Raw genomic sequence first — 27,954 nt, 5'->3', positions numbered from 1 at the left:
TATAACTAAGTGCAGACAACATACTTATGGACTGATTATAACTAAGTACTGGTGACATACTTATGGACTGATTATAACTAAGTGCAGACAACATACTTATGGACTGATTATAACTAAGTACTGGTGACATACTTATGGACTGATTATAACTAAGTACTGGTGACATACTTATGGACTGATTATAACTAAGTGCAGGTGACATACTTATGGACTGATTATAACTAAGTGCAGGTGACATACTTATGGACTGATTATAACTAAGTGCAGGTGACATACTTATGGACTGATTATAACTAAGTGCAGGTGACATACTTATGGACTGATTATAACTAAGTGCAGACAACATACTTATGGACTGATTATAACTAAGTGTAGACAACATACTTATGGACTGATTATAACTAAGTGTAGACAACATACTTATGGACTGATTATAACTAAGTGCAGGTGACATACTTATGGACTGATTATAACTAAGTGCAGACAACATACTTATGGACTGATTATAACTAAGTGTAGGTGACGTACTTATGGACTGATTATAACTAAGTGCTGGTGACGTACTTGGTAGAGGCCTGGTTACAACAGTTGGCAGTATGTACTTGGTAGAGGCCTGGTTACAACAGTTGGCAGTATGTACTTGGTAGAGGCCTGGTTACAACAGTTGGCAGTATGTACTTGGTAGAACAAATACATCTGTGTTACATTGTATTATATTATATAATGATGTATTTGTTACAGTGTTATATTGTATTATATTATATAATGATGTATTTGTTACAGTGTTATATTGTATTATATTACATTACATTATATTATATAATGTAACAAATACATCAGTGTTATATTATATTTTGCCCATGTAATAATTAGTGATATTTTGTACAAGTAATAACTTGCTCATAAGTAGTTGTGTCAAACCCAACTCTGTTTTGGGGATGACTGTGCTACAATAAGATAAAATCACTTAAATCTCTCAACATGGACGTGGTAAAATTTGACTGACCACGTGAACTCTTTGTACTTGTTTAGCCTGTATATATTTAATATAAATGTTAATTTGTAAGTATATATCAAACGGGTCCTTCGCTTCAAGTACTATCAAAATCTGTAGCTCACACAAGTAATTACATTATTCATATAAGTGTTAGACCATGTCAGGTTTTACTAATCTATTGAGAACATGTGGCATGACACTCGAATATTAAGTTTAGCTTAATGTAATAAACTATACTTTTATTTCTAAAATTTCATTTTCGACTTAAATATAAATTTATGATGAACCTAGCTGCACTACTTCCTGCAAGTATATCAGTTTTTTACTTGAAATAAAGTGAATGATAGTTCTTGTTGATTTATTATAACATCACATTAAATAGTGTAGAATTTGGTAATACACTTCAGTATTAATACAAACATATTTATTAGCACAATTCCTGTACTACAAACACTTTCCAAATCAAAATGTTACTTGTTTCTTTTTGAATATTACAAACTTCAACATGTTGTAATAGCAAAAAAAAACAAAATATGGCATCCATTTTTTTTTATATACTGTAGTGCTCAAGAAAGCAATGTGTTCTCATTCCAAATAACAGTTTCAAGTTTCTGTAATTTATTACACTTAACGTGTATGTTAAAACAAAGTTAATATAAACTGAACAAAGAATATACAATTGCTACATTTCAGGAAACCCACCTTGATGGATTGTAGAAGTGTTAACACAGATACCACTGTTATTTATAATAGTTAGTGCTAACTACACTTATTGTTAATTTGTACAACTAATATTGTGGGTTATGTAACCCTGCTGAGCAAGGCATCCTTGGCAAGTGTCAACAACAGAAAAGTGTAATATCTTAACAGATATTACATACTTTACAACAACAAAATGTATCACACAACACAGTGCTTACAAACCCAAAAGAAACTACGTAAGAGTTATTACCACTTGTTTTTGTAATGTCATCACACTTATAGTTACTAAAATTAAGTCAATCATTTGGCGTTCTCCTATTTATATCTACACCTTTATTTAAAATATACTGTTTGGAAACAAGAAAAATCACAAAATACAAAGAAAATAAACTTATTGTTGAATCAATCCATATAATTTAAAACAAAACTGAATTCTGTTGTTAGCTCACAAAGATTGCAATGTACACTGAGCGAAATTCATTTTAATTATGAGAAATTCTTACCCTATATAATTTCAGGATTAGATAGAAGTATTTTATTTTTATTACCAGTACAAATAATTACATAAAAGATGGGAAGACAACTACGCATGAAATTAAAAAGTGCTAAAAGCACACAATCAAAACAAACCTTAACCTAGGTTTGATCACTACTGTTTATTAGTGATTGAAGTTCTTGATAGAGATAAAACTTTCTTCTTACTGTCACAAACTTGTATTTTTGACTTAATCATTCAGATATGTAAACCAGTTCATCATATCACATTTGAGGATATATGTAGTTCCATTTTTAATAAATCATTATGTTAAATGAACAAGAAATACACATTAACCTAATTATAAAAGTGTAATTACTCCAATGAGACAAAGTATCACTTGAAGTTTTAAAATTTGATCATTCTAATTTTAAATACAAAACAATGTGTACACCTAATACTCAGTAAATAAACACAAGCTGGAAATACTAAAAGAAGTAAAAACATTACAGATTACAAAGTTGTTTGTTACATCAGGTATAACTAAACCCCTTATGTTTTATTCATACCTAAAAATTAAAATATAAATTACAACATCTTAACATATTTGATATTAAAAATCCTATGGAGTACTAATTCAGCCATTAGTGACACCATTCTACTGGTGGAACTGCTTGAACAGCTATATTTACTTACTATCAGTAATAACACCATCTACAACAGTTGCCCTAATACCTACATAACCAAACAAAGACTCAACAGTGATGCTGTCGTGCTAACCTGTAGTTAGATGCATCAGTGATGCTGTCGCGCTAATCTGTAGTTACAGATGCATCAGTGATGCTGTCGCGCTAATCTGTAGTTAGATGTATCAGTGATGCTGTCACACTAATCTGTAGTTAGATGTATCAGTGATGCTGTCGCGCTAATCTGTAATTACAGATGCATCAGTGATGCTGTCACGCTAATCTGTAGTTAGATGTATCAGTGATGCTGTCACACTAATCTGTAGTTAGATGTATCAGTGATGCTGTCACGCTAATCTGTAGTTAGATGTATCAGTGATGCTGTCACGCTAATCTGTAGTTAGATGTATCAGTGATGCTGTCACGCTAATCTGTAGTTAGATGTATCAGTGATGCTGTCACACTAATCTGTAGTTAGATGTATCAGTGATGCTGTCACACTAATCTGTAGTTAGATGTATCAGTGATGCTGTCACGCTAATCTGTAGTTAGATGTATCAGTGATGCTGTCACACTAATCTGTAGTTAGATGTATCAGTGATGCTGTCACGCTAACCTGTAGTTAGATGTATCAGTGATGCTGTCACGCTAACCTGTAGTTAGATGTATCAGTGATGCTGTCGCGCTAATCTGTAGTTAGATGTATCAGTGATGCTGTCACGCTAATCTGTAGTTAGATGCATCAGTGATGCTGTCACGCTAATCTGTAGTTAGATGCATCAGTGATGCTGTCACACTAATCTGTAGTTAGATGTATCAGTGATGCTGTCGCGCTAATCTGTAGTTAGATGCATCAGTGATGCTGTCATGTTAATCTGTAGTTAGATGTATCAGTGATGCTGTCACGCTAACCTGTAGTTAGATGTATCAGTGATGCTGTCACACTAATCTGTAGTTAGATGTATCAGTGATGCTGTCACACTAATCTGTAGTTAGATGTATCAGTGATGCTGTCACGCTAATCTGTAGTCAGATGTATCAGTGATGCTGTCGCGCTAATCTGTAGTTAGAGATGCATCGGTGATGCTGTCGCGCTAATCTGTAGTTAGATGTATCAGTGATGCTGTCGCGCTAATCTGTAGTTAGAGATGCATCGGTGATGCTGTCGCGCTAATCTGTAGTTAGATGTATCAGTGATGCTGTCACGCTAATCTGTAGTTAGATGCATCAGTGATGCTGTCATGTTAATCTGTAGTTAGATGTATCAGTGATGCTGTCGCGCTAATCTGTAGTTAGATGCATCAGTGATGCTGTCATGTTAATCTGTAGTTAGATGTATCAGTGATGCTGTCGCGCTAATCTGTAGTTAGAGATGCATCGGTGATGCTGTCGCGTTAATCTGTAGTTAGATGTATCAGTGATGCTGTCACACTAATCTGTAGTTAGAGATGCATCAGTGATGCTGTCACGCTAATCTGTAGTTAGATGTATCAGTGATGCTGTCACACTAATCTGTAGTTAGATGCATCAGTGATGCTGTCACATTACTTTTTGCATGCATCATGTTACAGGTATAGTCCGATTTGCTACATTCTCAGCTGAAAACTATTTTTAGCAACATATTAAAACTATGATTTTGAGAATACTTTTAATATTTAAAGAAATAAATTCTTACAAATAAAAACAAGTCATACATAGGCTGACTTGGTAACATACCAGAAGTTTTAAGTAGATTCAAGATGTACAGGTATTTTGGAGACTAATCATGGCACTGGTGAATTTGTAATATACACAAAATTAATCACACTTTAAATTAATATACTGCATAATTTTCAGTTGAGAATTGAAATCATGCACCTAAACTAACATTTCTTGATCAAGGCGTCAAGTATGTATCATTAAAACTACACCTACAATCTGTTAGAAGGATAATACACATTAACATTAATTGATGTGAAGTATCATGATCACGTTTTCACCCTTTTCCAGAAAACAATCTCCTGTTCTTGTTACTTGTATACATGTTAAGATTACAGTCACATCTCACCTTATTCATGTGTTACTTGTATACATGTTAAGATTACAGTCACATCTCACCTTATTCATGTGTTACTTGTATACATGTTAAGATTACAGTCACATCTCACCTTATTCATGTGTTACTTGTGTACATGTTAAGATTACAGTCACATCTCACCTTATTCATGTGTTACTTGTATACATGTTAAGATTACAGTCACATCTCACCTTATTCATGTGTTACTTGTGTACATGTTAAGATTACAGTCACATCTCACCTTATTCATGTGTTACTTGTATACATGTTAAGATTACAGTCACATCTCACCTTATTCATGTGTTACTTGTATACATGTTAAGATTACAGTCACATCTCACCTTATTCATGTGTTACTTGTATACATGTTAAGATTACAGTCACATCTCACCTTATTCATGTGTTACTTGTGTACATGTTAAGATTACAGTCACATCTCACCTTATTCATGTGTTACTTGTATACATGTTAAGATTACAGTCACATCTCACCTTATTCATGTGTTACTTGTATACATGTTAAGATTACAGTCACATCTCACCTTATTCATGTGTTACTTGTGTACATGTTAAGATTACAGTCACATCTCACCTTATTCATGTGTTACTTGTGTACATGTTAAGATTACAGTCACATCTCACCTTATTCATGTGTTACTTGTGTACATGTTAAGATTACAGTCACATCTCACCTTATTCATGTGTTACTTGTGTACATGTTAAGATTACAGTCACATCTCACCTTATTCATGTGTTACTTGTGTACATGTTAAGATTACAGTCACATCTCACCTTATTCATGTGTTACTTGTGTACATGTTAAGACTACAGTCACATCTCACCTTATTCATGTGTTACTTGTATACATGTTAAGATTACAGTCACATCTCACCTTATTCATGTGTTACTTGTATACATGTTAAGATTACAGTCACATCTCACCTTATTCATGTGTTACTTGTATACATGTTAAGATTACAGTCACATCTCACCTTATTCATGTGTTACTTGTATACATGTTAAGACTACAGTCACATCTCACCTTATTCATGTGTTACTTGTGTACATGTTAAGATTACAGTCACATCTCACCTTATTCATGTGTTACTTGTGTACATGTTAAGATTACAGTCACATCTCACCTTATTCATGTTACGAAACAGTCACTGAGAATAACAATTCCATTAACTAAAAGTTGAACAAATTTCTATTTCCCAAAAAAGTATATTAATAGGGGCATTCTAGTTTTTGAAATTAAGAAAAAAGACGAATTAGGAAAAGCACTTGGAAAACACATTTCAATCTTTGATAAAATGAAATCACTTGTTGTAGGAATATTAACTGGAAGAAAGTTTTGAAACGTGCCTTTGACTGAAGGTAAGACAAAGAAACAGATGAGCTGTACTGAAACTATTAACTATTTTCAATACTATTTAGCAAAGCAAATACATAGATACTTCTTTCTCTGGGTAACACATGCTATAATAAGGTTTTAATTGTCCAGTTCACCACTGAATGAAATTCTTTATTATAGTTCTTATGGGTCGTAAATTGGACAAAATTTTTACTTGTCCCCCCCAAACTTATTACATAACATTACACTGACTTCTAATACTTAGAATTGCTTAGTTCTATTTCCAAAAGATTAACAACTTTCATAAATCATTTTATAGTCTAACCTTGTTTACCTTGAAGAAATTCATTTTCTTAAAGAAAATACCAAAGTTAGATCATTAGCAACGAAAAGATGAATCATTTTTCATGGGTTTACTACCCCAATCTCTTGTCTGTCATGGAAAGGTTGGTAACAAAAATATCACGAAATAATGGACACGACAGAATGATCTTTGCTTCAGAAAAAACACGACTACTCTGTGAAGGGTAAAACTAAATTCCAAACCTTTTACTTTTATACTTGTTAATAACATATGTATTTGAACAAGCTACAAATTAGAGCATTTCCACCATTAGGAGGTAAAACATATATGTAACTTCATGTTTTAGATATTTTTACATAAAACTTAAGACATTTTAAAACAAATTTACAGACTATCTTACAAAAATTGTTAAGAATATTTCAATCAATACTACAGAAAATTCCTTGAGATTGTAAAATAATCATTTGTAGACATTCAAATAATTAGCTCCTTCACGGAGAGAAAGAGCCACTAATACTTCCAAGTACAATTTTAAGGGGTGGAAGGCGTTGATGAAAGGCTTACGGATCTCTCGAGGTGCCGGTTGCGAAATCTCTCGATTTCAGCCAACAAATTAATTCTTTTTTCCAGAAAATCCACCAGTGGTTGCTGAGTGTGAAGAGCTGCTTGGAGTTGTTCAAATGTTATTCTCCACTGAAAATTGTTATCTGATGACAAGGATGCAGATTCTGTATCTTGGTCACAAACAGTTTCCGAAAAATCGACTACGTCTGTATCCAGACAACTTGGGACGGAGACTTCCCGTATTCCCTCAGCTGTTTCTGAAGAAGTCCTTTTCCTGGACTGCTGCTTATTGCCATCTCTGTAGACGTCCTCGGTCATCCATCCTACTTCATGGCTACTTGAACTGGATGTCTTATCTTCAAAATGGCCACTGTCTACTTCTGCTTGAAGCTCATGAACTGATGAGGATTTGGAGCTTGGATACACAGCTGACTGAAGAGGATCACCAACAGGAGATGATTCTAAAGAAAACCCTTCATTCTCTAAGTGATTGTCTACTGACAAGTTTCTTGGGTGGCCAATTTCTCTTCCTATTTCACCAAGTTGTAGTAACATAGTCCCTAACAAGTAAAGCAATAGAATGTTACCAACACCAGTAAACATGTAGGAATCAACTTTTAATATAAATACATTAAATGTACTATTATAGGTTATGTAATTGACATGGATGTATACTTTTAATATAAGTATATTAAATGTACTGTTATAGGTTATGTAATTGACATGGATGTAAACTTTTAATATAAATACATTAAATGTACTATTATAGGTTATGTAAAATAAAATATTTTACGTTATCACAACAAACAACACATGCCATATGACATATGCCCTGCCAACAATAGTGGAGTGATAGCTAAAATATTATACAGTAAAGTGCCTACCTACAACAGCAATAGAATGATAAAATGTTTGTTCATCAGGATGGCCAATAAACATGTTATACAAGGTTTTCCACATGCTGATAAACTGCTCCTAAAAAACAAAGTTCTCACATGTAATTATTATGGCAAAAGTTCAATTTAGAAACAAAACATACATTTGCATAATACACAACTCGCATTATAACGTGGCTGAAATGACAAGAACATTTGGTAGGAGAGGAACCTGTAATGGTCAGAATGCCTTAACCAAATGACCATACCTGGCCTGTAACTAGACAGAACAGTCCTTCTTTTACTATTAACAGACATTTTTGTTTCCAGCTATGGAAATAACATTTGAATAAGTAACAGCACAAAATAAGTTCGGAACATCATGTGGTGGATTACTGACCAATGTATTAGTGAACTTCAAAAAACAATAAAACACAAGTTTAAGGACACACCCTTCAAAAAAATCAGTACTACTTTGTTTTTTTGGTTAAGACATAAAATATGAATGTTCTTAATCAACAAGAAAAGTACTTATTTTTTTCACACCTAACTTGAAGTTTACTTTAGGCAGATAAATCCAATTAAAACATTCTTAATCTGAAAGTAAACTTTGTGTAAACTAAAAAAAAATAGATTGCTTATAATTGTAATGATTTATGATTTTGCTCAGGTTTTCAAGAAGTTTATAAAACTGACTAAGTATTTTATTTCTTCAGCTGTACAACAATTTGATTTAACTGTTTTCATTTAGCTACACAGCATTGTCTGTCATTCTGGTGTTTAACACGTTGCCTCCCAAGCCTATTTTGCTGATACTTTCCAGGGTCTCGCTAGTCATTTTATAATTATTGTTTTAGGAAGAGTGTATATGCAGACATTTTGTCCAAGCCAATTAGTGGCCCTTTAAAATGAAAATAGAGCATGACTCGCTGATGGGTCGTGCGAGTCTTACTGTCAGTTCAATGTATGTATATCAAAATCATAGAGCACGACTCGCTGATGAGTCGTGCGAGTCTTACTGTCAGTTCAATGTATGTATATCAAAATCAGAGCACGACTCGCTGATGAGTCGTGTGAGCCTTACTGTCAGTTCAATGTATGTATATCAAAATCAGAGCACGACTCGCTGATGAGTCGTGTGAGCCTTACTGTCAGTTCAATGTATGTATATCAAAATCATAGAGCACGACTCGCTGATGAGTCGTGTGAGCCTTACTGTCAGTTCAATGTATGTATATCAAAATCATAGAGCACGACTCGCTGATGGGTCGTGTGTGTCTTACTGTCAGTTCAATGTACGTATATCAAGTATTTATTATTTCTAAGCTGCTCTAAATCTGTGATTTTCTTTTAATGATATAGTTAATACATTTAGTCTTTGCTTGAGAAGGTTACTATGTTTAAAATGCCATACCTGATTGATGGGTGGTAGGGATGTTCCTTCATTCTGACAATCTGTTCTGGTCTTCTCGTATTTTGTGCCACAAGGACTATTTCGACGAGGCACTGAACTTGCTTCTGAAAAGACCACAATCTATGTTGGTTATTCTAAATGCATTAAAGATTTTAGAGTTTAATCATATGGTTTAAGAAACTAGGGTTACTATAATAGTAAAAAAACTTAATCGAGATGAAGTAACATTTTGTAACATGTAACTTTCATGTTAATTATTCACATACACACCCTTGTTTCAAAACATTTCAACTGGTGAGATACAGTTAGAAGTCTTGAAGTGAAATGTGGCATATTTAAACAAATGTTCAACCTACAACTACATCTATACACTACTGGTTAGGTTCCACACTTGTGACAACATCTATACACTACTGGTTAGGTTCCACACTTGTGACAACATCTATACACTACTGGTTAGGTTCCACACTTGTGACAACATCTATACACTACTGGTTAGGTTCCACACTTGTGACAACATCTATACACTACTGGTTAGGTTCCACACTTGTGACAACATCTATACACTACTGGTTAGGTTCCACACTTGTGACAACATCTATACACTACTGGTTAGGTTCCACACTTGTGACAACATCTATACACTACTGGTTAGGTTCCACACTTGTGACAACATCTATACACTACTGGTTAGGTTCCACACTTGTGACAACATCTATACACTACTGGTTAGGTTCCACACTTGTGACAACATCTATACACTACTGGTTAGGTTCCACACTTGTGACAACATCTATACACTACTGGTTAGGTTCCACACTTGTGACAACATCTATACACTACTGGTTGGGTTCCACACTTGTGACAACATCTATACACTACTGGTTAGGTTCCACACTTGTGACAACATCTATACACTACTGGTTAGGTTCCACACTTGTGACAACATCTATACACTACTGGTTAGGTTCCACACTTGTGACAACATCTATACACTACTGGTTAGGTTCCACACTTGTGACAACATCTATACACTACTGGTTGGGTTCCACACTTGTGACAACATCTATACACTACTGGTTAGGTTCCACACTTGTGACAACATCTATACACTACTGGTTAGGTTCCACACTTGTGACAACATCTATACACTACTGGTTAGGTTCCACACTTGTGACAACATCTATACACTACTGGTTAGGTTCCACACTTGTGACGACATCTATACACTACTGGTTAGGTTCCACACTTGTGACAACATCTATACACTACTGGTTAGGTTCCACACTTGTGACAACATCTATACACTACTGGTTACGTTCCACACTTGTGACAACATCTATACACTACTGGTTACGTTCCACACTTGTGACAACATCTATACACTACTGGTTACGTTCCACACTTGTGACAACATCTATACACTACTGGTTACGTTCCACACTTGTGACAACATCTATACACTACTGGTTACGTTCCACACTTGTGACAATATCTATACACTACTGGTTACGTTCCACACTTGTGACAATATCTATACACTACTGGTTACATTCCACACTTGTGACAACATCTATACAATACTGGTTAGGTTCCACACTTGTGACAACATCTATACAATACTGGTTAGGTTCCACACTTGTGACAATATCTATACACTACTGGTTACGTTCCACACTTGTGACAATATCTATACACTACTGGTTACGTTCCACACTTGTGACAATATCTATACACTACTGGTTACGTTCCACACTTGTGACAATATCTATACACTACTGGTTAGGTTCCATACTTGTGACAATATCTATACACTACTGGTTAGGTTCCACACTTGTGACATAAAGCAAAAATATTTGATTTTATTATTTTTTGTAATAGAATATTCAGTATAGTACATTACAGCTAGAAACACTGTTTATACTGGGGATGGACTACCTGTAATCCAAGAGTCAAAATTTCTGAGTTAATGCAGTTCATATGAAGTAAACCACACAAACTACTTTCTCTGTACATTCATTACGTTAGTCTTTCAACTACAGTAGCAAAGCTACAAGTCCAGCTATATTTGCTATGTCATTGATGTTTGTAGTTTTTAATGACCCTTCATAATACATTTATAATATTTTCTTTATAACTGCATAAGGCTACAGATTTTTACTTATGATGTCATACTGATAAATAAAACTGAAAAAATTCTTGCACCACTATGTGTCAGTTTATAGAAAGACCAGAACCCAAGCTGTCCAGTATCAGTGTGACATTCACATGAACCCAAGCTGTCCAGTGTATTGGTGAACGTTTATGTGAACAATGTTTGTCCACTCTACATCTATATAAAGTCAACATAAAACATCACAGAACTTTTACTTTAATATTTTACCGACATCATTTTCCATTTGTTCGAGGAGCCCCTAGTTCTTACCTGTACCACTAGAAGTCGTAGTATCACTGGATAAGCTAGGGGTGTTATAGCTACCACATTTAAAACACTCAAGTTCCCCTCCAAATGAATAATTCACTTTGTTTCCAATAATCAATCCCAGAAGCTGAGACACAGACATTGGAGATTCCATAATGGAGCTGGCAGACTGGCCAGTTGGAGTTAATGTGCTAAAATATTCTGTAGCCTCTGCAGCAACTTCTGTATCTTCAGCTAGAGAACAGATAATGTTCATATTAATCACTACACAGGTTACTTTGTAATGTGATAACAATATTGTGTATCCTCTGAGGCAACTTCTGTATCTTCAGCTAGAGAACAGATAATGTTCATATTAATCACTAGACAGGTTACTTTGTAATGTGATAACAATATTGTGTATCCTCTGAGGCGACTTCTGTATCTTCAGCTAGAGAACAGATAATGTTCATATTAATCACTAGACAGGTTACTTTGTAATGTGATAACAATATTGTGTATCCTCTGAGGCGACTTCTGTATCTTCAGCTAGAGAACAGATAATGTTGATATTAATCACTGGACAGGTTACTTTGTAATGTGATAACAATATTCTCTTACAAACAGTTTTGATTCCAGACATAACTTTTATATGAAATCTCTCTCAGGAATGGCCACAAGATTTTCAAAGTTAAACAAACAAGTCATGAAATGTAGCACAGTTTGAAATAATTAATATAATTATACATTATTTTAACGTGAAGTAACATGTACAAGTTTTACTTAGTACTACAATTGGTTTATGCCATACTTAGTTAATTTTGTATTACTGTTACCGTGTTTTAACAAAAATACAGATGGTAAATTTAAACCATAGAATGTGATTTACAGTCTTAATAATGTTTTTACTTTGTACTATGTTAAACCATAGAATGTGATTTACAGTCTTAATAATGTTTTTACTTTGTACTATGTTAAACCATAGAATGTGATTTACTCTTAATAATGTTTTTACTTTGTACTATGTTAAACCATAGAATGTGATTTACTCTTAATAATGTTTTTACTTTGTACTATGTTAAACCATAGAATGTGATTTACTCTTAATAATGTTTTTACTTTGTAATATGTTAAACCATAGAATGTGATTTAGTCTTAATAATGTTTTTACTTTGTACTATGTTAAACCATAGAATGTGATTTAGTCTTAATAATGTTTTTACTTTGTACTATGTTAAACCATAGAATGTGATTTAGTCTTAATAATGTTTTTACTTTGTACTATGTTAAACCATAGAATGTGATTTAGTCTTAATAATGTTTTTACTTTGTACTATGTTAAACCATAGAATGTGATTTAGTCTTAATAATGTTTTTACTTTGTACTATGTTAAACCATAGAATGTGATTTAGTCTTAATAATGTTTTTACTTTGTACTATGTTAAACCATAGAATGTGATTTAGTCTTAATAATGTTTTTACTTTGTACTATGTTAAACCATAGAATGTGATTTAGTCTTAATAATGTTTTTACTTTGTACTATGTTAAACCATAGAATGTGATTTAGTCTTAATAATGTTTTTTACTTTGTACTATGTTAAACCATAGAATGTGATTTAGTCTTAATAATGTTTTTACTTTGTACTATGTTAAACCATAGAATGTGATTTAGTCTTAATAATGTTTTTACTTTGTACTATGTTAAACCATAGAATGTGATTTAGTCTTAATAATGTTTTTACTTTGTACTATGTTAAACCATAGAATGTGATTTAGTCTTAATAATGTTTTTACTTTGTACTATGTTAAACCATAGAATGTGATTTAGTCTTAATAATGTTTTTACTTTGTAATATGTTAAACCATAGAATGTGATTTAGTCTTAATAATGTTTTTACTTTGTACTATGTTAAACCATAGAATGTGATTTAGTCTTAATAATGTTTTTACTTTGTACTATGTTAAACCATAGAATGTGATTTAGTCTTAATAATGTTTTTACTTTGTACTATGTTAAACCATAGAATGTGATTTAGTCTTAATAATGTTTTTACTTTGTAATATGTTAAACCATAGAATGTGATTTAGTCTTAATAATGTTTTTACTTTGTACTATGTTAAAATTTCTTATTAATACTCAGATTGGCATTAAATACTCAAAATTATGACACACAGTGTCATATGCACCTTAAAAATTAGAAACATACGAATACGAAAAGGGAAAAAAATAAACTTTTGAAAGCTGTTATATAATTATCCACTTTTACATTGCTTCTCTTGAAGAATTAACATAGTATACAAAACAAATGTTTACCAATAATTTAACATGATTATTTTGTACACAATATACTCACCAGATGGATGCTCAGTTTCAACTTCAACGTCTTTATTAAGCAAATGACAAGCGTACAATAATTTCAGTCGGTATTCCAAACCAGCACGACACAAAATCCCAAGTCCTAATGCCAGTTCTTTAAAGTTGATCATGTTGTCTTCATTTAAGTCAAGAAGCTGAGAGGAGTGATGAATGATGATTGAAACAATTTTAGATCACTGTAGATTAACTTTTCCTCGACATGCGTTGATCTTGTAACTTACAGATCTGAATAACTGTTTTATATGTGACTGAACACATCTTGCTAATTTTTATACTCAATGGACATACCCAAAAACAAATTTTTTATACAATAACTGAACATGTCCTATTAATCTAACTACAAGGTTAAAGTGCATGTCAATTTGTATAGTTACATTCACAGCTTATTTAAACTACCTTATAATCAATACACACAAGTCAACTTGCCACAAATATGTATTTGATAAATCACAGTTTAATATTATGTTTTAAGTTTATTTTTTTCCCCTGGATATTTTCTCTTCTCTAATTTCTTTACCACCCCTCTCAGAGGTACAAAATTTAGCATACACATCTCATTATAATATAGTTGTTACTCAGACAAAGCATAATCTTCATAACCTGCAACATTATTTAGTACAGTAGGGAACAAAATCAGATCCACTTATGACAGGTGGGTGTTGTGTCTTGTTTCACAAATTCCCTATAGTTCTGTTTAATAATACTGCATTATTTATAACCAACAGGAAACCATGGTTTTAATTTATCAAATGATGTATTACTCTGTGTTGCTTTCTGAACAGAGAATTGTCTATTTCATCTCCAGTTCAAATTTTATTCCCACTAGAAACATAAACCTTAACTAAATTTTTAACAACTCTTGACACATAATTAAAAAGTAAAAATTATGATAGCTATGCAAGATTATTTGTAACTTACATGTTATTATTCTGGGTTTTTAGGTGCATTATTTCATTAAATAAAAAAATTAGTGTTGCAGTACCATCAGGGTAAATAATAAGAATTAAGTTTATGAAAAGACTTGAGCAGCTAGTGCATTATGTAAATCTATATGGTAATGTGAGCTACATGTTCATTAATACAACTTTTGTGACAGTGTGTAGTCAGACACAGTTCAAAGGGTAATAAAAATTATGTAAAAACGAATGTATAAGTTTTAAAAAGATTTAAGAATATGGTAAACAAATACAGTTTCTTGTTACAGCTTGAAGTAATTCTAGAAAGTAAACAAGGGTAATTTTTATTTTTGTATTTTGGTTAAAAGGTGGGTCGATTTGACTGACCTTGTAGTTATAGAAAATAACAGATAGAGTACAAAGTTCTACAAATAAAATATTTGAAATCTAAGTTGTAAAGATTATACAAATAAAATCTGACTATTTTCAGAGAAAGTAATTTTAATATGAAAACTACATTACACTTAGAGCAGTCAACACTGATACCATATGTTTATGTAGTAAAAATACTTTAATAAGTATCCTCACTTTTCGTATACAAGACTTATAACATTAGGTTGTTCAAAAAAGAACAGTGGATTTTTATACTAAAATTTTAGTCATTTATGGGAATAAGAAACCTGTTGTTTTTATTACTTCATTGAAAAACTAGTTTTCTTCTATTCATTAAAGCTTTTATTCTTTGCTAAGACTATTTTCAATATTTCAGACCCTTATAATTAATGAAGGAAAAAAGATGTTGCACATTATCTGGTATGGATTCAAACTCCATCATAATACATCACAAACAACTCACAATATAAACCAAGTATGGAATGAAGGATCCACCTCCAAATGTACGACTCCAAATGTTTTGTAATGGAGAAGTGTCTAGAAGTGTTTTGGAGCCTTATCACGATTGAGTCATTGTGCAGATCACTTACTATTGTCATAAAGGGCCCAGTTTGTGTTGCTGTGACAATTTGATCAAGAAATGAGTTATTTGTGGTACACAAATGACACACTGGTTGATCAGACAGACCACTATATAGTGACTTGAGGCCAGTATTTTCTATTGCACTTTGCTCAAACAGGGCCAGAATATCACTGTGGAAGTTTACTGTCAAAAACTGGAAGAAATTCATAGAAAGTTGAGTGAGAAAATGACAGCACTAGTCAATCAGAGAGGCCTAGTCTTACTCACAGATGATGCTCAACCATACATTGCTCTAAAGCTGAATGAACTTGGCTATGAAACACTGCCTCATCCTTCTTACTTCCCAGACCACTGATACTACTTTATTCAAACACTTGGACAAGTTTTTCACAGGACAAAAGATTCAATAACAAAGCAACAACAGAGAGTGACTTTAAAGAATTTTCAAATTATAGGACTTCAGTTTTATAATAAATGTTGTTGTTTCTCCTTGGAAAAAGTGTATGGATTCATGAAGTTCCTATCTTGATTAATAGAGTGTGTGGATTCATCAAGTTCCTATCTTGATTAATAGAGTGTGTGGATTCATCAAGTTCCTATCTTGATTAATAGAGTGTGTGGATTCATCAAGTTCCTATCTTGATTAATAGAGTGTGTGGATTCATCAAGTTCCTATCTTGATTAATAGAGTGTGTGGATTCATCAAGTTCCTATCTTGATTAATAGAGTGTATGGATTCATCAAGTTCCTATCTTGATTACTAAAGTGTATGGATTCATCAAGTTCCTATCTTGATTACTAAAGTGTATGGATTCATCAAGTTCCTATCTTGATTACTAAAGTGTATGGATTCATCAAGTTCCTATCTTGATTACTAAAGTGTATGGATTCATCAAGTTCCTATCTTGATTACTAAAGTGTATGGATTCATCAAGTTCCTATCTTGATTACTAAAGTGTATGGATTCATCAAGTTCCTATCTTGATTACTAAAGTGTATGGATTCATCAAGTTCCTATCTTGATTACTAAAGTGTATGGATTCATCAAGTTCCTATCTTGATTACTAAAGTGTATGGATTCATCAAGTTCCTATCTTGATTACTAAAGTGTATGGATTCATCAAGTTCCTATCTTGATTAATAAAGTGTATGGATTCATCAACTTAAATTTTAAAATCCACCATTGTTTTTCAAACAACCCAATATTTAATGGAAGCTTGCAAAAGTTTGTTATAATACAGAAATCAGATTAGAAGTTATAATGTTGAAACTATAAAGTCCAATTTGGTGTCACTGTGCCAACAGTAAGACAGTTAATCTCTGGTCTCGACCTGCTTATCCAAAAACGTTTTCTTTATACAATGACTCAGTTATGACTGAACACACCTGATTAATTTTCGGTCTCAATCTACTTATCAAAAATAGTTCTTGATGTGCAGATTGTTAGCTCTAGTTAAAACCTTAGGATGGATTGAATAACCAGTGAGCAAAATGTAACAATTTAAATAACCTAACATCTCAACTACTAGAAAAAACAACATTTCATATGAAGTAAAGATGTTTAATGATATGAATACTGAAGCAATACCTGAAATACTTTCCTTGCTAAAAGTTCAGGGTTTTGTCCACCACCCCAAGGAGTCAAAGTAACAAAGAGGAGGCGAAAATATTCAAAATCAATGCGGTAATGTTCAAAGAATGGTAAAGTAGGGTCGTATTTATCTTGGGCGACTCCCGATGTTCGTCCCCAACTCTGCTGTGTTAACTGATCTTCCTAATATAAAAAACACATTTTATTATTCCACACCTTCAGATCAAGATGTCTACATTCATTATTAAGTACTTCAAGTATGATTCAATAAGTGTTTTTTCTTTTACAGTTTAAGCAAATAAAGATTTATAGATTGTAATTTACTTATTACAGCTGTAAATCAAAACAGTAGTAAAGAAAAACTAAAAGCACAACATAATGATTAATCTTCAAAGTTCAACTGTCTCAGTTGAAACCAGGTATATATTATATTGGTCTGATTATAGGGTGATTCAAATTTTCTGAGAACAAGGGAAAGAAAACTAGTGTAATAATGCCCTTTCCTTTTTGATTTATAAAATTAATATAACTGAACAGACTACAGGTAGGTCACTTGTAAGAATTAGCAATAATATTGAGCTAACATCTCAACATACAGGGATTCAACAGGGGAGTGGCCTTTGGTCAGTCACGACTATAAAGTAACTATGGACGTTGCTGGCTAATTATTAATCAAAATGTGGGTTTATAGTCAAGTCAATACGGTGCATCACATTTACTTGTAAATGGTTTTTCAGTTTTTAACACAACTTTGGATTGAAAACTTCCATCACAGCAGTTACACAAATCACTACCTGAAAGACTCAAACCTTCTATTTGTTTTCTGTTAAGACCCTGGTAATGAATTATAAATAAATATTATTGAACCTCTTACAGGTTAGGAAGTTCAGCTTACCTTTGAATTTAAAACTGTGAGTGAACTTATAATTCTGATTATTGGAAAATTTTCAACTAATGCCAGAACAAACTCAATACACAAACTATGATCAATGCAATGAATAATCACCTACCAATGGCCTTTTTCATAGCCCAAATAGTTTTCTCCAACCATAAATATATACAGTATCTACCATATCAAAAACAACCTAATACAAATACATTTAATCTGTAAACATGCCTTTGATTTAATTATCTCACAGATGCTAACAGCTACAGTAGGTTCTTCATTGGTTGAAAATAATTGTAATTGTAAATGTTAGAGAATAGTTTTACCAATAGTCCATATTAAGAACCAAAAATGTACACCTTAACCACATAGAAGAGATCCAGCAGTTCTTTCTGAGACAACCAAGTACTGATAAATGGATCACTTTGAACACTTCTAATAACATTCCTCATTGTTGTGTCTTCCAAGTTCTGCAACAAAGAAATGCAAATCAACATAAGATTGTAAGGTGTTTCTTTTTAAACTTTCTACAAGACACAAGTTGAGTGACATTTTGAAAGTTTGTCAGATTACCAATACACTAATTAATGAAGTGCATATATAGATATGTATTGGTAAATAATGAAACACTAGGTAAAACAAAAAACAAGTTACGAAAACATTCAATGTCTTGAGACATTCTTTTAATGCATTTCTATCATCACATTGTCCAAACCAGAAAAACATATCAAAACAAGAAACACACAAAAGCATACACCACATCATCAAAACAAGAAACATAAAAACATACACGGCATCATCAAAACAAGAAACACATAAAAACATACACCATCATCAAAACAAGAAACACATGAAAACATACACCATCATCAAAACAAGAAACACATGAAAACATACACCATCATCAAAACAAGAAACACATAAAAACATACACCATCATCAAAACAAGAAACACATGAAAACATACACCATCATTAAAACAAGAAACATGAAAACATACACCACATCATTAAAACAAGAAACACATGAAAACATACACCATCATCAAAACAAGAAACACATGAAAACATACACCATCATCAAAACAAGAAACACAAAAACATACACCACATCATTAAAACAAGAAACACAAAAACATACACCATCATCAAAACAAGAAACACAAAAACATACACCATCATCAAAACAAGAAACACAAAAACATACACCACATCATTAAAACAAGAAACACATAAAAACATACACCATCATCAAAACAAGAAACACATAAAAACATACACCATCATCAAAACAAGAAACACATGAAAACATACACCATCATCAAAACAAGAAACACATGAAAACATACACCATCATCAAAACAAGAAACACAAAAACATACACCATCATCAAAACAAGAAACACATGAAAACATACACCATCATCAAAACAAGAAACACATGAAAACATACACCACATCATTAAAACAAGAAACATGAAAACATACACCACATCATCAAAACAAGAAACACAAAAACATACACCACATCATCAAAACAAGAAACACATGAAAACATACACCATCATCAAAACAAGAAACATAAAAGCATACACCACATCATCAAAACAAGAAACATAAAAGCATACACCACATCATCAAAACAAGAAACACATGAAAACATACACATCATTAAAACAAGAAACATAAAAACATACACCACATCATTAAAACAAGAAACATAAAAACATACACCACATCATTAAAACAAGAAACATAAAAACATACACCACATCATTAAAACAAGAAACATAAAAACATACACCACATCATTAAAACAAGAAACATAAAAACATACACCACATCATTAAAACAAGAAACATAAAAACATACACCACATCATTAAAACAAGAAACATAAAAACATACACCACATCATTAAAACAAGAAACATAAAAACATACACCACATCATCAAAACAAGAAACATAAAAGCATACACTGCATCATCAAAACAAGAAACATAAAAACATACACCACATCATCAAAACAAGAAACATATACTCACCTGTACTACTTTTAGTCGATGTTTCAGCCTCAGTCTTTCTATCATCGAAGATGTTAAAAATCCATACTTGGAATATGAATTGTAGATCAAGTCATTAACATCAATAAATTCCTGAAAATTAGTTTATTATTACTTGCATGCAAAAATTAAATTAAATTTGAACAGATCAGATTTGTGTTCTCAAGCATGGAACAATAAATACATCAGTAATAAAGGTTTCCAAATATAGCCATCATACAACAAAGCTGGATTACATAAATATAAGTTCAAAGTTCTTCTGACCAACATAACAAAGTGAAGAAACTAGATATTCAAGGCTTGTGGGATGTTCATAATATAACAACTATTATAAATACAATAAAATATTGCACATCATACAAACAGGTTCAGTTAAGGTAAAAGATTTACTTCGCAAAAACCTGAACAGGAATTATATGTCATCTACAGAAATGTTTGTTTAGTGTTGTTAAAATCCTAGCATTTTTACTGAAGTATAGGTTAGAAAGACAACGGTATAAAAGTAGCTAAAAACGAAACGATCAAACAAAAACCCCCAAAAGTGAACCTCAAATAAACACTTAAACTGGAAATTTAGAGTTTCTTTTAAAGCAGACAGAACCAATATCCTCACAATATTTAAAACAATGTATAACAAGCACTACTTGTCATCTTAATTAATCTTCACATAAAACTGTTTACTAAGAAACTTTTATTTGGAATAAAAGATGATAATTCTTATGTAACAGCATGCACATAAAAGTTCAGTTCTACCGTTTTTTAAACTATTAAGTAAGTGTTTTCCCACATTTTTCTGTCATCTAATATTTTTTTATCTTGGTTCTTACCTGTATAAAGATATTTTAATAATTCTCTTAAATTATCTCAGTTTACAATTTCCTAAAAACATTTTTGTTTAGAGTAGTATCGAGATAGATATTTTGATTAAAATAAGAACCAGACATCGACCACACTAAAACCACTTCTAGCTAGTTCTGCTTACACAATACTTTCATACACAATTTGAAACTATGATTCCCATGGTTATATGTTTTTTACACTTACCTGTTGGTTCTTCTGTCCTTTCCAACACAGGGGGGCGCTGTGCATCATATGTGGTAAAGTAGCATCATAGTTCATTACACTTTCCAAGTACTTACTGAGCACAGTCATGGCCTCTCCATCATCTTTACACTGCATCAAGGCATCTTTGTTGGCTTCTAACACGGCCAGTGCAACTTGAAATACCACCTAAAAACAGACAGAATATTCATACACACCTGTACTACTTCTGAACGTTTCACTCTCAGCTCGTCTAAAACCTCTAACAACAAACATCATAAAAATTTAAAGCTGAATGGAATAGCACAATCAATAGCTCAACATAAATGTGTTGAAATATGAAAAGATATGACACAAGAAAGAAAATCATAACGATGAATGAAAAGGAAATTATGACACATGAAAGAAAATCATAATGAATAAAGAGGAAATTATGACACCAGAGAGAAAATCATAACAATGAATAAAGAGGAAATTATGACACCAGAGAGAAAATCATAACAATGAATAAAAAGGAAATTATGACACCAGAGAGAAAATCATAACAATGAATAAAAGGAAATTATGACACCAGAGAGAAAATCATAACAATGAATAAAAAGGAAATTATGACACCAGAGAGAAAATCATAATGAATAAAAAGGAAATTATGACACCAGAGAGAAAATCATAATGAATAAAAAGGAAATCATGACACCAGAGAGAAAATCATAATGAATAAGAAGGAAATCATGACACCAGAGAGAAAATCATAACAATGAATAAAAAGGAAATTATGACACCAGAGAGAAAATCATAACAATGAATAAAAAGGAAATTATGACACCAGAGAGAAAATCATAACAATGAATAAAAAGGAAATTATGACACCAGAGAGAAAATCATAACAATGAATAAAAAGGAAATTATGACACCAGAGAGAAAATCATAACAATGAATAAAAAGGAAATTATGACACCAGAGAGAAAATCATAATGAATAAAAGGAAATTATGACACCAGAGAGAAAATCATAACAATGAATAAAAAAGGAAATTATGACACCAGAGAGAAAATCATAACAATGAATAAAAAGGAAATTATGACACCAGAGAGAAAATCATAACAATGAATAAAAAGGAAATTATGACACCAGAGAGAAAATCATAACAATGAATAAAAAGGAAATTATGACACCAGAGAGAAAATCATAACAATGAATAAAAAGGAAATTATGACACCAGAGAGAAAATCATAACAATGAATAAAGAGGAAATTATGACACCAGAGAGAAAATCATAACAATGAATAAAGAGGAAATTATGACACCAGAGAGAAAATCATAACAATGAATAAAGAGGAAATTATGACACCAGAGAGGAAATCATAACAATGAATAAAAAGGAAATTATGACACCAGAGAGGAAATCATAACAATGAATAAAAAGGAAATTATGACACCAGAGAGGAAATCATAACAATGAATAAAAAGGAATTTATGACACCAGAGAGGAAATCATAACAATGAATAAAGAGGAAATTATGACACCAGGACTTTTTTTAAAAAACTAGTTGCAAACTAAGATAAATTTATAATTTGAGAAAGTTAGTGGAAAAACTTTAACTGATGTTAAACTAAATGTTATAACTAAGGAAATAAACACTATCACAGGCTTTACATAGTTTTCATGAAAAAGTTTAAGACTACAATGAACACAGAATTAGGAAAAAGATTTTCTGTAACTTGCATTTCTCATGAAAAAGTTTAAAAAAATATGTTAAATCTGATACAAAGTTTTTTCACCACTGTTCAACTACTATTTCCAAAACAGCTTCTCCTAATTGTATCACAGTTTTATCCATTTAATTTATATAACACTAATTTGCTTAGTTGAGAAGTTTGGAATCGCACACTGTAAAATCTAAGACTGAATTGTGCGAGACCAAGTAAAATTTCCAGCTTTCCGGAGTAGACAGTGAACACGGATTCCCTTAATTATATATAATTTTTAGTAGAACGTTATACTTGCTTGATTCAAGGAAAGTAATATGTCATTACACTGTTTATGCTATATTTATTAGAATAAGAACAAAAAGAGACATTCAAAATATACACAAGTGCACAAAATGTTAAAAGTTATTTGAAGAAAGTGTCCAATTTCAACTGTTTCATTTTTTAATGGGTTTTCTCATGAGGTTAAAAGAGAACAATTCTACAGCCTTTTAATGAAGTTCATTTCCTCCCTTCATTTTTGCATACAATTTGATAGCGTTAATATAACTTAACACTTGTGATGAAGTAGGAATTTCTATTTCTTCACTATCTTTTCCATTTTTTTCTTCTTCTGATTCTCTCACTTTGCTACCTTCTTGCAATTCTATTAAAGATTTTAAATCAATTTCATCAGTTTCTGTTAAAACATTCTTGTCAATGTTCACAAAACTTTCACAGAATCATCTGCATCAATCTTCTCAGAGTTTGGATTTCACTAGAATCCTCATAACAAACAACTTGTCCACAAACTTCACCATTATCAAGTACATGTCCACAGTTTTGTAAACACTTTATGTTGCATTCATCTTTTACACATTTGATTGAATGACTTAAAAATGCAATTGCATCTAACATTGTCAATTTTCATGGTCATTTCAGATGCTCTCTTACAGTCGTCCATGTTTGTAATAATATGCTGAAGCATCAATTTTCTGTATTTCAGTTTTATACTCTGTATAATTCCATTATCTAGTGGCTGTAGAACTGATGTTGTACATGGAGATAGAAATACTAAACGAACGTTTAAAAGTTGAACTTTTGGGTAACAAGTTGCATTATTTATGAAAAGTAGAATATTCATATTTTCTTGTTCCATTCTTTTGTTTAATTTAATCACAAACATAATGACAGCAGAAAAAAAAACAATATATTTAACCAATACTTACTATAACAAGAATTTATTTATTATTTAAACAAATTATTAATTAAATACAAAATAACTATTTAATCAAAAACATTCTTTCTGCCTTACTTGTTGATAGATGAGGTAGGTGAGAGATAGTTTTCCATTCACATTATGTAGGTTCTGCCATATAGAGGGCGTTTTATAAGATAAATCTAAGTTAATGTTACAAAATGTGATATTTTCAGCTTAGACAGGTTTTACTGTGTATGTGTACGTAGATCAGATAATTAGTTGTGTGTGTGTGTGTGTGTGTGTGTGTGTGTGTTTAATACACCACAAGCTGTATTAAATGGTAATGTATCTTTAACATCATTATTTATTTTAAGTACTGTGTTTATAAAAATATTCAGATCTTTAACTGGTGTGACAGGTTTTTGTGTGTATAGAGAGTGTTTGAATGTGTCTGTATCCTCCAACCTGAACTCCTACCTTTGCTCCATCAAAAAAGAAGCAATCCACAATGTTGACAGCAGAGGCAAATGGCATCACACTTCAAAATAAAGCAATAAATGACTGTCAAAACTATTAACTTAATTAACAATAAGTTGTTCCTCATTAATATACACTTAGCCATCAACATATAAACAGATCAGTTTATTAACACATTAAACATCAGTTATCTGATCCCCAAAAATATACCCTATTCGACTGACATTTAACTAATATAACACAGTACATTCAACAATATACCCTATTCGACTGACATTTAACTAATATAACACAGTACATTCAACAATATACCCTATTCGACTGACATTTAACTAATATAACACAGTACATTCAACAATATACCCTATTCAACTGACATTTAACTAATAACACAGTAGCTAATTTTTCACAATGTATTATAATGAAGAATATTTAAGTTTAAAGACTGTTTATTTGGACAGTAAACTATCGGTCAGTAGACAGTAGTGTTTCACTTTCTGAACATCAATACATTATATTTTATAACTTACACAAGTGTAGGAAATTTTTAAAGTATTTGTAAGAAACATTACAAAATATGGAAGTTTGTAAAAGAAACACTTACTTTGTACATTACACAATATTAGAACCAGTTTACATTACAATATTGCATTTCATATTTCTATACTACAAACATCATGAACAATGTATAAATGCACAGAATAACAATGGTATGTGGCTTAAGAACAGTTTACTTGTTTCAGATATTAATAGAAACCTAAACAGGAGCTGTTTGCACCAGCCAGTCCTAATTTTGGTTGATTTAGTGTTTTACAGTACAAAGTAGTTAGGCTAACTGTGCCAAACATCCAGTAAAAAGTTAAAAGTAAATTTAGTAAAATTCATAAAAAAAATATTAAGGTAAAACAAAACAAAGTCTAAAAAAAAACAAAATACAAAAATAGCATAAAACTCATGTTTACATCTAGTATACAGCAGTAAGAGAAAACTACAGTAATTCAAATCGTAAAGGAGTTTCTGTAGCGTAACTGTAATAATCATAACTCGCCAGGAAAACTAACAGGTAAGTACAAAATCCACTGTCATTCACCTGAAGTTGACCTTTCTAGTCCTGGTTCTGAGTTATTTGATGTTATGACCGTTATCAAAAAGGAAAGTAATAAAAAGGTTTTAAAAGACGTGTAGCAAAATTATAATAATAACTCGTCAGGATGACTAACGGGTAGTTCAAATGGATAGTTCAAACAGCAGCAATAGTCACCTGAAGTTGGCCTTTCCAGTCCTGGTTTCGAGTTATTTAATCTTACAGCCAGTTTCTAATTTAAAATCGAACTAGATGAACTGTGATTTTTAAAAAAGGAGCCACGTTAAAAAGGTGTAATGAATGAATTAAAAAACTTAAATGGCATTAAAAAGATTAATGGCCTTTAAAGAACTAAAAACATTACCAAGGTGGACAGTGTCACCATCACCAATAACACTAATATTACAGACAAATCCTGGGACAGAACATGTTTAAAATGAAGTCATTGAAAGACAAGAAAGTAAAATGTGGCTTATTGTGAGCTGAGTGTTACACAAACTACATATTGGTGCATCAGTTTCAATGCGTAGTCTAGTTAGAACAACTTCCTCTTTCCGATCCTTAAGGAAGCAAGACGGTCAAAGTCCAATACAAAGTTTTCTTCGGAAAAGCTTGTTTTCTCGTTGATCACTCCATGTCGACTGCCACCTGCCACGTAGCCGAGCCTTGAATACAGGACCATAGTCCATATGTAGACCAGGCACAACAGTGATAGTGCCAGAGCAGAAAGATTTAGCTGCAGTATTGGCGAGCTTGTTCCCACAAATACCAATGTAGCCCAGTATCCAGAAAAACTGGATGGAAGTAGATGTTAAAGAGAAATGGGCCAGTCAGTTTTGAATATTGGCAAGAACAGGGTGTGAACCAATGTGAAGCATTTCCAGGGCCAGTAGAGAACTCAGCAAGTCAGTATAAATAGTGCAGTTTGAGTACTGCTTAGCTTCTATGTGGTCCAGGGCAAGAGAAATGGCATACAGTTTAGCAGTGAACACAGAAGCTGTAGAGGGGATCCTGTGCACAACCACCAAACCACAACAAACCATGGCAGAGCCCACACAGTCATCTGATTTTGAACCATCTGTATAAATAGGAATGGAAAGATGTTTCGAAAGATGTTCAGCAAATAACAGACAATATTTCCAATCAGGAGTGTCTGCATTTCTCAAATGACTTAAAGATAGGTCACATTTGGGGACTATAAGAAGCCATGGTGGGATGGGCTGACCAGTGGATACAGCAATGTTATCCAAGGACAGACCCAATTCATCCAATTGCACCTGGATATGAAGACCAAAACGAGCAATAGCAGATCATCTGTTCTGAAAAAGTATGGCCCACCGAGGAAGAAAAACAACCCCAAGTGTGATGCTTTGGTAAAGAACAAAGTTTCAAAGCATATAGTAAAGACAGTTGCAAATGGCAGAGATGCAAAGAAGGTTCACAAGACTATGTATAAACTCTGAACTGGGGAAGTGTGGAAATCCCCAGTGCAGAGCTGAAGTCCTTGATGATGAATGGGGTCCAGCATCTTTGAGGCCAAGGGTCTGGCAGAGCCATAGACCAGTGATCCATAGTCGAGTTTTGATCAAATAAGAGCATCATACATCTTTACCATAAACCATCGATCTGCTCCCCAAGTGGTGGAAGAGAGGACGTTCAGTGCTCTTGTACATTTGACCGGTAGCTGCTTGATGTGTGGTATAAAGGTCAGCTTATGGTCAACCATAAGCCCCAAAACTTTGTCTCAGCAACCACAGGCAGCACAACTTCACTGATACGGAGTTCAGGAGCAGGGTGAATACCCCATTAGCAGCAAAAGTGCATACAAATGGTTTTAAAGAGAGAG

General features: G+C 32.4%; 1 pseudogene across 1 annotated transcript in view; it reads right to left on the bottom strand.

The window, feature by feature from the left end:
• Positions 1-1,404: 1,404 nt before the first annotated feature.
• The window catches only part of LOC143224734 (TBC1 domain family member 9-like), a 77,058-nt pseudogene continuing 50,508 nt past the window's right edge, over positions 1,405-27,954 (bottom strand). Inside the window, exons 19-28 of the transcript XR_013013422.1 lie at positions 25,025-25,085; positions 21,661-21,846; positions 20,599-20,709; positions 18,915-19,025; positions 17,667-17,852; positions 14,184-14,340; positions 11,852-12,082; positions 9,427-9,530; positions 8,022-8,112; positions 1,405-7,697 (exon numbers count right to left, since the gene is read on the bottom strand). The product of XR_013013422.1 is annotated as a TBC1 domain family member 9-like (transcript). The remainder of the gene's footprint in view (positions 7,698-8,021; positions 8,113-9,426; positions 9,531-11,851; positions 12,083-14,183; positions 14,341-17,666; positions 17,853-18,914; positions 19,026-20,598; positions 20,710-21,660; positions 21,847-25,024; positions 25,086-27,954) is intronic.

This window comes from Tachypleus tridentatus, chromosome 9 (assembly GCF_004210375.1).
Source record: "Tachypleus tridentatus isolate NWPU-2018 chromosome 9, ASM421037v1, whole genome shotgun sequence".
Taxonomy (NCBI): domain Eukaryota; kingdom Metazoa; phylum Arthropoda; class Merostomata; order Xiphosura; family Limulidae; genus Tachypleus; species Tachypleus tridentatus.
This window is presented reverse-complemented; position numbering and strand designations above follow the sequence as displayed.